We start from the raw sequence: 13818 nt of genomic DNA, 5'->3' as shown, positions 1-13818 counted from the left end.
GGAATAAGGAGTTATTCACCCAACTGAATTTTTCGAGAGTTGTATGAGATACAATTGGAAGGAGTTCCTACCTAAATAACCTAGTTTTGTGTAATCCGCCTACGCGGACTTAAAACGAAGTAAAATATGGATCTCGACCCACTAGAAAATCTTCCAACGGGATTTTCTGAATCAAATGGTGAGGGTCATTTGTTTTGAGTAAAATAGTGGGAGCATATTTAATTAAAGGCTTAATTAAATATGTTATTGATACTTATATTTTCATTAATTGTTATGTAGATTACCATGACAACAAACCCCTCTAACAACATCTTGCGATCAATCCTTGACAAAGAAAAATTGTCTAGGACAAATTTTCTGGTTTGGCACTGAAACCTGAGGATTATCCTCAAACATGATAAAAAGCTGTATGTCTTGGAGAAACCTGTTCCTGAAGAGGAACCTCCTAGTTCTGCACCTAAGGCAGAAAGAGATGCTTATAAGAAGCATGTCGATGATGCCAATGAAACTGCTTGTCTCATGCTAGCTACCATGAACTCAGAATTGCAAAAGCAACATGAGAACATGGCAGCATTCGATATGATCGAACACCTGAAGATGATCTATCAAGAGCAAGCAAGGCATGAGAGGTTTGAAGTTTCAAAAGCCCTTTTTTAAGGCAAGTTAGCTGAGGGAGCCCCTGTAGGTCCCCATGTGCTCAAGATGATTGGGTATGTGGAAAACCTTGAGAGATTGGGTTTTCCCCTCGGAAAGGAACTTGCGAGTGATTTGATCTTACAATCGTTGCCAGATAGATTCAGTCAATTTGTCCTAAATTTCAATATGAATGATATGCACAAATCTCTTCCTGAACTGCTCGTCATGTTAAGAACTGCTGAGCAGAATCTGAAGTCAAAAGGGAAGTCCATTCTGATGATCGGAAATGGAAAGAGACAGAACATAAGGCCCACCAAGCAGGGTGATAAAGGGAAAGGCAAGGAAGTTGCCAAACCCAAACCCATTGTTGCTCCTTTAAAGCCTAGTGGAGGCATAGAAAAAGAAGGCACCTGCTTCCATTGCGGTAAGACCGGACACTGGAAGAGAAACTGCGCAAAGTACCTAGAAGATAAGAAGAATGGAGTAGAGACTTCAACTTCAGGTATTTTTGTTATTGAAATTAATTTATCTACTTCTGCATCATGGGTATTAGATACTGGATGCGGTTCTCACATTTGCACCAATGTGCAGGGACTAAAAGGGAGTAGAGATTTGGCAAAAGGTGAAGTCGACCTACGAGTTGGCAATGGAGCAAAGGTTGCTGCTTTAGCCATATGAACTTATGTATTGACTTTACCTAGTGGTTTAATAATTCAGTTAGAGAACTGTTATTATGTACCTGCAATTAGAAGGAATATTATTTCCGTTTCTTGTTTGGACAAGTTTGGTTTTTTGTTTATAATAAAGAACAATTATTGCTCAATTTATTTGAATGATATATTCTATGCTACTGCACAAATGAACAATGGACTATATGTCCTTGATCTTGAAATGCCTATTTATAACATTAATACTAAAAGGATGAAACCTAATGAGTTAAATCCAACTTACCTTTGGCATTGTCGATTAGGCCACATAAATGAGAAACGCATTTCCAAACTCCATAAAGATGGACTCTTGGACTCTTTTGATTATGAATCATATGAGGCATGCAGATCTTGTTTAATTGGAAAGATGACAAAGTCTCCATTCACAGGAAAAGGTGAAAGAGCTAATGATCTTTTGGCCCTCATACATACTGATGTATGTGGACCACTGAACATACCAGCCAAAGGAGGTTTTCAGTACTTCATCACATTTACTGATGATTTCAGTACATATGGTTATGTGTATTTAATGAAACAGTAATCAGAGTCCATTGAAAGGTTCAAGGAATTCAAGAATGAAGTACAAAACCAACTAGGTAAGAATATTAAAACTCTTTGATCAGATCGAGGTGGTGAATATTTAAGCCTAGAGTTTGATGACCGTCTGAAAGAGTGTGGGATCCTATCCCAACTTACTCCTCCTGGAACACCCTAATGGAATGGTGCATCTGAGAGAAGAAATTGAACCCTGTTAGACATGGTCCGATCCATGATGAGTCACGCCAATCTTCCAAACTCCTTTTGGGGACATACACTTTTGACAGCAGCTTACACACTTAACCGTATTCCATCCAAAAAGGTTGAGAAGACACCATATGAGATATGGAGTGGTAAGAAACCACATATGTCTTACATGAAGATTTGGGGTTGCGAAGTTTATGTGAAACGACAAATTTCAACTAAGCTTCAGCCCAAATCTGAGAAATGCTTATTTGTGGGGTATCCTAAAGAAACAAGAGGGTATTACTTCTGCAATCCTTTAGAGGGCAAAGTGTTTGTCGCTCGAACTGGAGTTTTCCTAGAAAAGGACTTTATTTCCAAAGGAATCAGTGGGAGGGAAGTAGAGCTTGAAAAAATTCAAGAATAAAAAAGCATCGATACACCTATGGAGGAATTAGAGCAAGAAACACAAGTAGTTGTGGAAGAGCAACTTGCTCAAGTATAACAAGACCAACGTAGGTCAAGCAGGATACGTCAGCTACCTGAGAGATATGGATATCTCATAACAGATCAAGGTGATGTATTACTCATGGATCAAGATGAGCCTGTGACCTACCAAGAGGCCATAACAGGTCCCGAGTCTGAGAAGTGGCTAGAAGCCATGAAATCTGAAATGGATTCCATGTACACAAACCATGTTTGGACCTTGGTAGAGCCTCCTGTAGGAGTTAACCCTATAGGATGTTGTAGCGGGGTATTCGTTACCATTAGAGATATTGACTAAATCCAAGGTAAATCATACAAGTCGAGTCGCCACCGCACTTCTATTTATCCAAAGGAATGGTTAGAAAGCGAATAAAAACCTAAAAGTTTTATCGAATAAAAAACTAGTAAAAATGTCAGAGATCTGGGTAAGGGGGTTGGTTATGCAATGGGAAGGTGTTAGGAACCCAAAGCATCCTAGGTACTCCTAGGGAGCCCTTTTCACATTTGTTGTAAGGTTGTTGTTGTTTTTTTTTGTGAAAATTTATTTGTGCAAACATGATTGAAGGGATGAGAAAAGAATATACAAATTTATTTACATTTGATGTTTGAATGGATGAACCCATTGCCTACGTACCATCTTAAAAAAAAGATTACGATCAAAACCTCGTAGTTCAGGGTAAAAAACTACAAAAAAAAGTTGGTGAATTGATTGGTCCAAAAACCTTAAGGTCTTTTGTTATCAAAGGGAGAAAACTCAACCTAAAACCACAAATCCACCATGTGAGGATAACTTCAACATGCTAGTGAGGGATTAACCCTATAATAAGCATGGAAGACTCATTGTCCATCACTAAGGATAAAGGTGAGTATTATATCTACCTCAAGGATAACTCAAACCTAATAGCTAATGGTTATAAAAAAAGGGTTTGATTAAGAAGGTGGCCATTGAAACCACAAAAAGTATTTGAATGGGTTATATTTACCAATTAAAAGTATTTACAAAAATATGGTTAAAGTGGATTAAAAGGTTCAATTCAGAATAAGTGTTATGAAAAATAAGTTTTGAAAATCAAAAGCATAAGGCTTAGGTTTCTAATGTTGAAAACAAAAGTTATTGTTTGCACAAAAAGTTTTGGCTTGGGTTAGAATGGGGAGAGAAAAAAAAAGGAAGGGTTAAATTCCTAAACATACAAGAGATAAAGGAAAAGAAAATAAACCCACATTAGGAGTTCCCTTTTTGAGATCATATTGATGATCCAAGTAGCTCCCATCCTTTGGAATAAGCAGTCACAAACAAATATCCCAAGCCATTAAGCACAGGTAATCGGAATAAACCTCCAGGGGATATCCCACAAATAAAGTGGAACACCAGGCCATCTCTGCAAAAGTCATGTGAGCCCTCACAAAAAAACTCAACAAACAGGTCAGAGAAACAAGATAGGGTAATAAAGAGTTGCCCCCAAATCAAAATGTAACCACATGAATCATGCCATTAAAATTCACAAAAAAGCTCACAAAAGCAACCAAGGGCAGGAGGCCTAAACCTCTTGTCAAACACATACATTAAAAGGGTATCAAAAAATTTCAGGATGAAAGTATAAAGTAGTGGAAATAAGGCATACCTGATTGGGGAGGATCGATTGAAATTGAGTTGCACCCGTGAGGTTTGCAGAGCAATCTGAGGGTTTATATGAGAGAGAATTGGTTCTTTGCCGATGAGTTCCCTTCAGCCTCTGGAGGTTGCTCTGAACTCTGTTAGCTCTTCTCTCACTTTCTTTTTCCTGCCAGGGTAATAGGAATGGCATGTCCTTTTGTTTCACTGAAACTCTGAATTTATAACCTGGTTTTTGTGGACCTGTGGGCTCAAATGAGAGAGGCCTAAGTCCAATTTTTTTTTTGTTATATTTTATTTATTTATTTATTTATCTATTTATTTGTTTATTTATTTTCTTTTTTTTTCTTTTTTTTAGTAAACAAAAGTAAGAGAAACAATGATGTATAATTCAAACATGCTTGGTGATCTCAAACCAATCACAAGGAGTCCCATCCAAAGGCAAAGGGAACCAAGATGCTCATGATCCTTGAGGCTATGCAAATGCAATGTTATGATGTCATGAGGGATCTTAGGGTCAAAATTGGGGTCTTACAGATGCCCCTATTTAAGGTTATTCTAGCAGGAGAAGTGAAGGTTAAAATCTTCGTCTCGACGAGGTAGAATGGGCTTAAATAACAACAAAGAGACAAATTTTGGTCCCTAAGAGACCTCATGATGAAGATGTATGTATGCAAATAGTACAAACTCTGTGGGGATATGTGTCCACAAAGAAGAAAAGACATCCGGAGAAACTGACAATCCATATGAGAAATACACTCAATGGGACAGAGACTCTGGGGACTCTTATGGGGATAGGAGAGGGAATAAAATGTGTGAGCAGGTCACGACTCAAAGCTTGGGGAACAAAATTCCAAAGGGAAAATATCCAATGGAAAGACCCGAGCTGACTCAAAGGTGCATGTATTGGGGAATATGCCAATACAGCAAAAACTATCCACAACGGATACTTCGGATAAAAATTTGGATGAAAACAATCCACTAAGGGACTTCGCTGGGGATGCCTAAAAGGACACTCCTGGGGAAGCAGTGGGACAAGGTATTACTGGTTACTGGGTAATAAGCTCAAGGAGACATGTGATCTGATAGCCGGTATGAGGGTGAGATACAACATGCTCGGGAAGAATGAATATCTAAGACCGGTATAAGGGTGAGAGATATCAATCAACCAAATCATCTGAGGAAGACCTAAAAAGGTATATCTCAACTCAGGAAAATCTGACTCCACAGAAGACAAAAAGTCATAATAGGGAGCAGAGAGGAGGGAACACCAAGGATACTGGTTACTGGGCATATAATAGGTGACCAACTAAGGCGTGAATTGGGGAATATTCCCAAAACACTCATCATCCAAAAGAGGGCTAAAAGAAAACTCGATGATAGGATGCATATTCGACTCCGTAAAGGGGGTATGAATCTTACTCGACTGGGGAAGAACAAAAGCTTCGACCAAAGAGTGCATGAGATATACTATCTATTACCGTCAGAACGTAGATAATATACTCGCATGGACGATTATCCACAACCGATTACTGGGTTAATAAAGGATAAATCGACCGAAAAGAAAAGGCATCGGGATACCGAAACTAGGTATATAATGATGACCAATCAAGGCGTGAATTGGGGAATATTCCCAAAACATTCATCATCCAAAAAGAGGGCAAAAAGAAAACTCGATTATGGGATGGACATTCGACTCCGAAAAGGGGGTACGAATCTTACTCAACTGGGGAAGAACAAAAGGCTTCGACCAAAGAGTGCATGAGATATGCTATCTATTACCGTCAGAACATAGATAATATACTCGCATGGACGATTATCCACAACCGGTTACTGTGTTAATAAAGGATAAATTGACCGAAAAGAAAAGGCATCGGGATAATAATTACTAATTATTGAGAGATTATTCATTTACCCCAGGGAAACAGGAAAAGAGTCTCAAGAGACCGATCTAGGATCAAACTAGATAGGCACACCAAATCAAGACTTGTCCCGGTGAGGATATAACTTAATGGGGAAAACCATCCCAGTATATGTGTTGGGAAGGAACAAAAACAATCAACATCCACGAGGATATAACCCGTGGGGAATATGGAAGAAAGGATAAACGCTTTCTGCTTATGGAGCTGACTCTATATGGAGAGATCAGACACACACGTCTGCTTGGGGAAGTATATCACCAAATAGCAGGAGACAACAAACAACGATATATGGCAAAGAATGCAACATGAATACCTGAATGTTATAATTATGCATGAATATGCGTGGTTTATGTATGATGTATGCTGACAGACAGACATATCTAACACAACCAGGTCCAGGAATTAACCACCCGGTACTACATCTCAAGAGAGAAAGCCAAGTTCACCAGAGAGTATCCAATCTGCTGGGGATCAGAGATACCAGGAAGCGAAGAACTCTGCAAGGGATGAATCATCAATCATTCCAGCTGGGGACGAGAGTTATCACAGATAAGGTCCACCGCACCAACAACTCTACTGGGGAATCTATTCGAGGAGATAAAGGATTTATCGGGATCAACCACCAAATACCGCTCTTGCCCAAAGAGATCCAAGCTGCTGAGGAAGAAAGATTGCTACCCTGCTGAAAGGAAGAGAGGTGACTCTCAACAAGCAATCCACTTGGTAGGATAAACCACAAGGGGTTCCGGAGGGAGGAGATACAGTCATGCCAGGAATATGGACAAAAATCTTACCCTGTTGGGGATCGTACCACCCTTGGGAGAGCATTGAGGATCTCCTAAGTATCCTTTCGTCATTGTGAATGTTCACTTTGTTTAAAAACAAATTAAAAAATTTGATCGTTTAAAACAATGATATTTTCTTAATCAAAACATGCAAAACATTTGTTGAATAGAAATAGATAAGAGTGCCAATAATTGGATAAAAGGCTCAAATTTATTTGATAGAATGGTAGTCTGCGAATGGCAAGACTCCATAGATCTTTACAAATTTCAAATTGGTGATATATATTGGAAAAGGGCTACATTGAACATAATGACCATTTCTCCACCAATTCTGAATCCGATGTATTTGAAGCTTTGGCTTATAGTGAGCAAGGATCTCTGACGGACGACAGTTGTAGAACAAAGTCTTGTCAGGATGCAGTTACTTGCCAAATCCCTAATTTTTGCTTAGATTGCTCCAGGATGAGGTACTCAATCTAGCGGGATACATATATCATTATTATATATTTTTTGTGTCTCTAACTTTTTCCTGGACCGCCCTTTCGAGTTTTCAATCCACCGAGACGCTCATTTTTGCCTAAGCCGCCCTTTCGGGTTTTCAACTTAGCGAGCTATTCAGTTCTTTTTTTTATTATTTTTTTTAGGCGAAGTATTTCTTGACTGCATCTGAATTCACAAGACGAGTGAAATCCTCCCCATCCATAGCTGTAAGTATCAAAGCACCGCCTGAAAAGGCTCTCTTAACAACATACGGACCCTCATAGTTCAGAGTCCACTTGCCCCTGGAATCGGGCGCGAAAGACAAAACTTTCTTGAGCACAAGGTCACCTTCTCGGAACACACGAGGCTTGACCTTCTTATCAAAAGCTTTCTTCATCCTCTGCTGATATAACTGACCGTGGCACATGGCAGCAATCTCTTTTCTTCTATCAAGTTCAGCTGGTCATAACGACTCTGAACCCATTCAGCATCAGTCAACTTGGCCTCCATCAAGACTCTCATTGATGGGATCTCCACCTCTACTAGGAGTACCGCCTCCATGCCATAAACAAGAGAGAAAGGGGTATCCCCTGTTGAAGTGCGGACAGATGTACGATATCCATGTAAAGCGAATGGCAACATCTCATGCCAATCTTTGTACGTAACAACCATCTTCTAGATAATTTTCTTGATGTTCTTATTAGCAGCTTCAACAGCCCCATTCATCTTAGGTCTGTACGGAGAAGAATTATGGTGTGCAATCTTGAATTCACTACACAGCTCTTTCATCATCTTGTTATTCAAGTTAGATCCATTATCAGTAATGATCTTATCTGGAACACCATATCGGCATATGAGTTGATTCTTGATAAACTTCACGACCACCTACCTGGTCACATTTGCATACGACGCCGCTTCAACCCACTTGGTGAAGTAATCAATTGCTACGAGAATAAATCTGTGTCCATTGGACGCTTTCGGCTCTATCATGCCAATCATGTCAATTCCCCACATGGAGAAAGGCCATGGTGATGAGATCACATTCAAAAGTGTCGGGGGAATATGAATCTTATCAGCATAAATCTGACACTTGTGGCATTTCTTCACAAATTTGCAGCAGTCAGACTCCATTATCAGCCAATAGTAGCCTGCTCTCAACATCTTTCTAGCCATGGCATGTCCATTGGAATGAGTACCAAATGAACCCTCATGGACCTCAGTCATCAACAGGTCTGCTTCGTGTCTATCCACGCATCAGAGCAGAACCATGTCAAAATTTCTTTTGTAAAGCACTTCGCCATTGAGGTAGAAACTGCCTAACAATCTCCTCAAAGTCTTTCTATCTTTCACAGACGCCTCAGGTGGGTAAATCTGGCTATGAAGGAAACATTTGATATCATAATACCACGGCTTATCATCTTTTACTTCTTCTACTGCAAATACATGAGCCGGTCTGTCCAAGCGCATCACGGTGATATTGGGAACTTCATTCCAATATTTAACCACAATCATTGAAGCTAGCGTAGCAAGGGCATCTGCCATCCGATTCTCATCTCGAGGAATATGATGGAAGTCAACCTCAGTGAAGAACGTTGAAATCCTCCTCGCATAATCTCTATATGGAATGAGGCCAGGCTGATTCGTTTCCCATTCACCCTTAATCTGATTAACAACGAGGGCCGAATCACCATATACATCAAGATGCTTGATCCTTAGATCAATGCATTCTTCCAATCCCATAATACAAGCCTCATACTCAGCCATATTATTCGTGCATTTGAAAGTTAGCCTTGCTGTAAAAGGAATATGTGCGCCATGAGGAGTAATAATCACGGCCCCAATACCATTTCCATATTGATTTACAGCGCCATCAAATACCATACTCCATCTGGAACCAGGCTCTGGCCCTTCGTCGAGTGTAGGCTCATCACAATCTTTCATCTTCAAATACAGAATCTCCTCATCCGGGAAGTTATACTGAACTGACTGATAATCTTCAATAGGCTGATGTGCCAAATGGTCAACCAAGATACTACCTTTAATAGCCTTCCGAGCTCGATACTCAATATCATACTCAGATAACAACATCTGCCAATGGGCAATTCTCCCTGTTAAAGCAGGCTTCTTGAAGATGTACTTGATTGGATCCATTCTGGATATCAACCAAGTCGTATGATTTATCATATACTGGCGTAAGCGCTTAGCAGCCCAAGCTAAAGCACAACATGTCTTTTCAAGCATTGAGTATCGAGACTCACAATCAGTGAACTTCTTACTCAGGTAGTAAATAGTATACTCCTTCTTCCCTGATTCGTCTTGCTGACCAAGGACACAACCCGTCGAGTCTTCAAGAACAGTCAGATACATGATCAAAGGTCTTCCCTCTACAGGTGTAGACAGGATCAGAGGCTCAGACAGATATTCTTTAATACTGTCAATTGCTTTATGGCAATCCTTGGTCCAATCATGGGACTGATCTTTCCGGAGGAGCTTGAATATAGGTGCACATGTGGCAGTCATGTGGGATATGAATCTGGAGATATAATTCAAGCGGCCAAGAAAACCTCGGACTTGCTTCTTAGTTTATGGCGCAGGCATCTCTTGTATTGCTTTGACCTTTGAAGGATCAACCTCAATACCTCTTTCACTAACAATAAAGCCCAATAACTTGTCAGAACGGACTCCAAATGTACACTTGTTGGGATTCAGACGAAGCTTATATTTCCGCAAACGCTGAAAAAGCTTCAACAGGTGCTCTACAAGTTCAACTTCCGTTCTTGACTTAGCAATCATATCGTCAACATATACCTCAATCTCCTTGTGCATCATATCATGAAACAAGGTGGTCATAGCTCGTTGATACGTGGCTCCGGCGTTCTTCAAACCGAAGGGCATCACTCGATAACAGAATGTTCCCCAAGGTGTGATGAATGTTGTCTTCTCCATATCCTCGGGTGCCATCTTAATCTGATTATATCCGGAAAATCTGTCGATAAACGAGAAGACCTTGAATTTAGTTGTATTATCTACCAACATATCAATATGTGGTAGAGGGAAATCATCTTTCGGACTAGCTTTATTCAAGTCTCTATAGTCCACACACATTCGTACTTTTCCATCTTTCTTAGACACGGGCACAATATTGGCCACCCATTGAGGATATGTAGAAGTCACCAGGAACCCTGCATCAATTTGCTTCTGAACTTCTTCTTTGATCTTCACTGCCATATCAGGATGAGTTCTTCTGAGTTTCTGCTTCACAGGCACGCACTCAGGCTTTAAAGGTAAGAAATGTTGCACAATATCAGTATCTAGACCAGGCATGTCTTCATATGACCAGGCAAAGACGTCAACATATTCTCGTAGCAACTTAATCAACCCCTTCTTAACAGATTCTTCCAGAAGTGCCCCAATCTTTACCTCTCGCACACAATCTTCAGACCCCAAGTTGAATGTTTCCAGATTCTTAAGATGCGGCTGAATGATCTTCTCTTCATGCTCAAGTAGCCGGGTGATCTCATCAGGAATCTCTTCAACATCATCTTCCTCTGCCTCAAATACAGGGAATTCAAAATTCGGAGATGGTGTTGGGTCATTATGTTCAATGGGTCTAGAAATCAACCTGCATAATGATTTTTGGATATGAAAAGCTTTAGAATTCAAACAAGGCAAATCATTATGTAGATGAAAAGATTGATTTTATTCTTATTTAGGGTTTTATGTGATCACCAATTTCATGCAAAAAGCGAAAAGGGAAAATAAATGGAAAAACAAACATTTAACATGAATTTATTGAATGAAAGTATCATTGTGTTTATGCGCCAACAATGTCATCACTCCTCCTTTTGGCATGGGAGAAAGGTTTTTAAACAAAGTGATCATTACGTTGAATTATGGACAACTGTTGGAATATCCACAACGACCCAATTGTTGCAGACCCCTCCATGGATGATGAAATTGCCAGAATCCTTTGTATCTTCTTCTAAGACGGCAGCAGCCTCCTCATCTAGACCAGTGTGGATAAAACCTCCACTCTTGAATAAACCTTGCTTGTTGAAAGTACCAGAAGAAAAACCTATGCCAGCCCGGGATTCGTTGTCTTCTAACTCAATCATTTTTCCTAAACCAGTGGTTGCACCACGCTCAATGGCCAACTTTGCATCTTTGTAGGAAGCAAATGAAGGAGTTCTCTTCTCAATAGGCTAAGCTATAGATAAAGCTTGGAAAGGAGTTCTAATTTCAACCTCAGCATCTATATAAGAGAAGGAAGACAAATGGCTAACCAGGAGAGCCCTTTCTTCCCCTACCACCACCAGCTTCTTGTTCTTCACAAATTTCAGTTTCTGGTGTAGGGTGGACGTCACGGAGCCTGCCTCGTGAATCCATGGTCTGCCTAAGAGACAACTATACGATGGGTGAATGTCCTTAACCTGAAAGGTAATCTGGAAATCACTTGGTCCGATCTTGATTGGGAGATCAACTTCCCCAATCACAGTTTTGCGAGACCCATCGAAAGCCTTCACAACTACTCCACTCTGCCTTATGGGCTCGCGGTTCTCTTGTTCTAAGGGATCCATCACTCTTGGAATGTTGGCTCTAGTGTAGTACCGGTGAGTCAGCTTGTCTTCAAAATAAATGAAGGACACAGAGTTAGACCACAGGGCAAGGGACCGGAAACAAAACCTACTTATGCATATGATGCATGCAATGCTTGTGCATATGATTTGTTTTTTATTTCAAAGGAACTTTAGAGTTTTATTTGCGAATTCTGGAAATATTAAGCATTTTATCACATATGGAAATATCTCATCAAATAATATCAGGGAAATGAAGTGCAGCATCGTCAATCATATACAAGAGAAAAGGAAAATAATCGTCTTATGGATCCCTAGAAACAATCACCTAAATCTCGGGACACAGGAAGATAAGATGCGCGAAGCCTCTTCACCTCCCTCTCATAGGCTGCCTCCATATCGGCCTTCTCTTTGGCGAGTCGATCATACTTCCTCTTCCAGAACTTAGAAGATTGAAGAAGTAGAGAAGTCCATACATCATCAGGGTCATCAATAACCTGATGCTCAAGAAACTCAATCAACGCATCCTTCTCCTTAATCTGCTGAAGCAACTCTTCACGTTCATGGATCCAGGCACGTGAACGGTCTTCGTCTCTCAACTCCTCTACTCCTTGATTAGGGAGGGTTGAAGACCCAGCCATAATCATAGGTTTAGGTCTCGGATACTCGTAAGGCATGAGATACTCAGATGCCCTCTTCCTAACCCAAACAGTGTAAGGCTCCAAAGCGATGCAATTCTTAGGACCCAACTCTTTCCTTCCTTTCCTATGAATCTTGCACCAAGCGTGGACCATCCTAGCTTTCAAGCCTTGGGGATCTTTACCATCCTAAAAGAATACACCCTCTAACAGAATGTTATTGGGTTTATCCTTTAGGGGGAACCCAAGCTGCCGACGTGCCAAAACAGGATTGTAGTTAATCCCACCACATGTACCAAGAAGAGGTACGTTGGAGAATTCGCCACAAGAGTCAATAATCTGTACACCATCATACACACGGTTATACCAAGAGATATCATCATTAGTGAGAGACATAAGTCTCGTGGACCGCCGTAGACATCCCTTATTCTCCTTGAAGGCGACCGTCTGCGGTAAGTGAGAAATAAACCACTTATACAACAGAGGAAAACAACACACAATGGCGCCACCACCCTTTGCATTCCTCATATGCAAAGAGAAATAGGTATCGCCCAACAGAGTCGGAACGGGATTAAGAGTAGAGAAAATCCTAATAGCGTTCACATCCACAAACTTGTCGATGTTGGGGAATAATACTAGCCCATAGATGATAAGTACAAATATGGCCTCAAAGGCGTCCTCACTCATGGCCTTCCCATACATAGTAGCTTGAGCAATGGGGAACTCAGAAGGGAGACCTTGAATCCCACCTTTGGTAGTCATATGAGCACCAACCAGAGATTCATCTATGTGTAACATGTCAGCTATTTCTTGAGAAGTAGGAATACTCTCCAAGCCACTGAACGACAACTGATCCAGAATAGGTATACCCACAAGATAAGCATACTCCTCAAGGGTAGGCAAAAGCTGGAAATCCAGAAACGTGAAGCAACGGTACAAGGGATCATAAAATTGCACCAATACACTCATCAATCCTTCATCCACCTAAGTAGTCAGAAGAGGAAGAAGCTTCCCGAAACGAGCCTTGAAACCCAAAGGATCTAATACATAAGATGTCAAATTCCTTAACTCTTTCAAATCTGGTTGCCTGAAGCTGTACTTCCTTGTATTCCTTCTTTGTCTTTCCATGTCTGATAATTTTGCAAATAAACCCCCTTAAGTTCCTTGAAAATTTTCTTATTATTTTGATGATATGAATGCAAATGGGTGCATGAATGCATGAATGCAAAAATCACACTCAAGGATCAAGCAAAGCACA

The sequence above is a fragment of the Lathyrus oleraceus genome, chromosome 3 (assembly GCF_024323335.1).
Source record: "Lathyrus oleraceus cultivar Zhongwan6 chromosome 3, CAAS_Psat_ZW6_1.0, whole genome shotgun sequence".
NCBI classification, from domain to species: domain Eukaryota; kingdom Viridiplantae; phylum Streptophyta; class Magnoliopsida; order Fabales; family Fabaceae; genus Lathyrus; species Lathyrus oleraceus.
Note: the sequence above shows the minus strand (reverse complement) of the source record.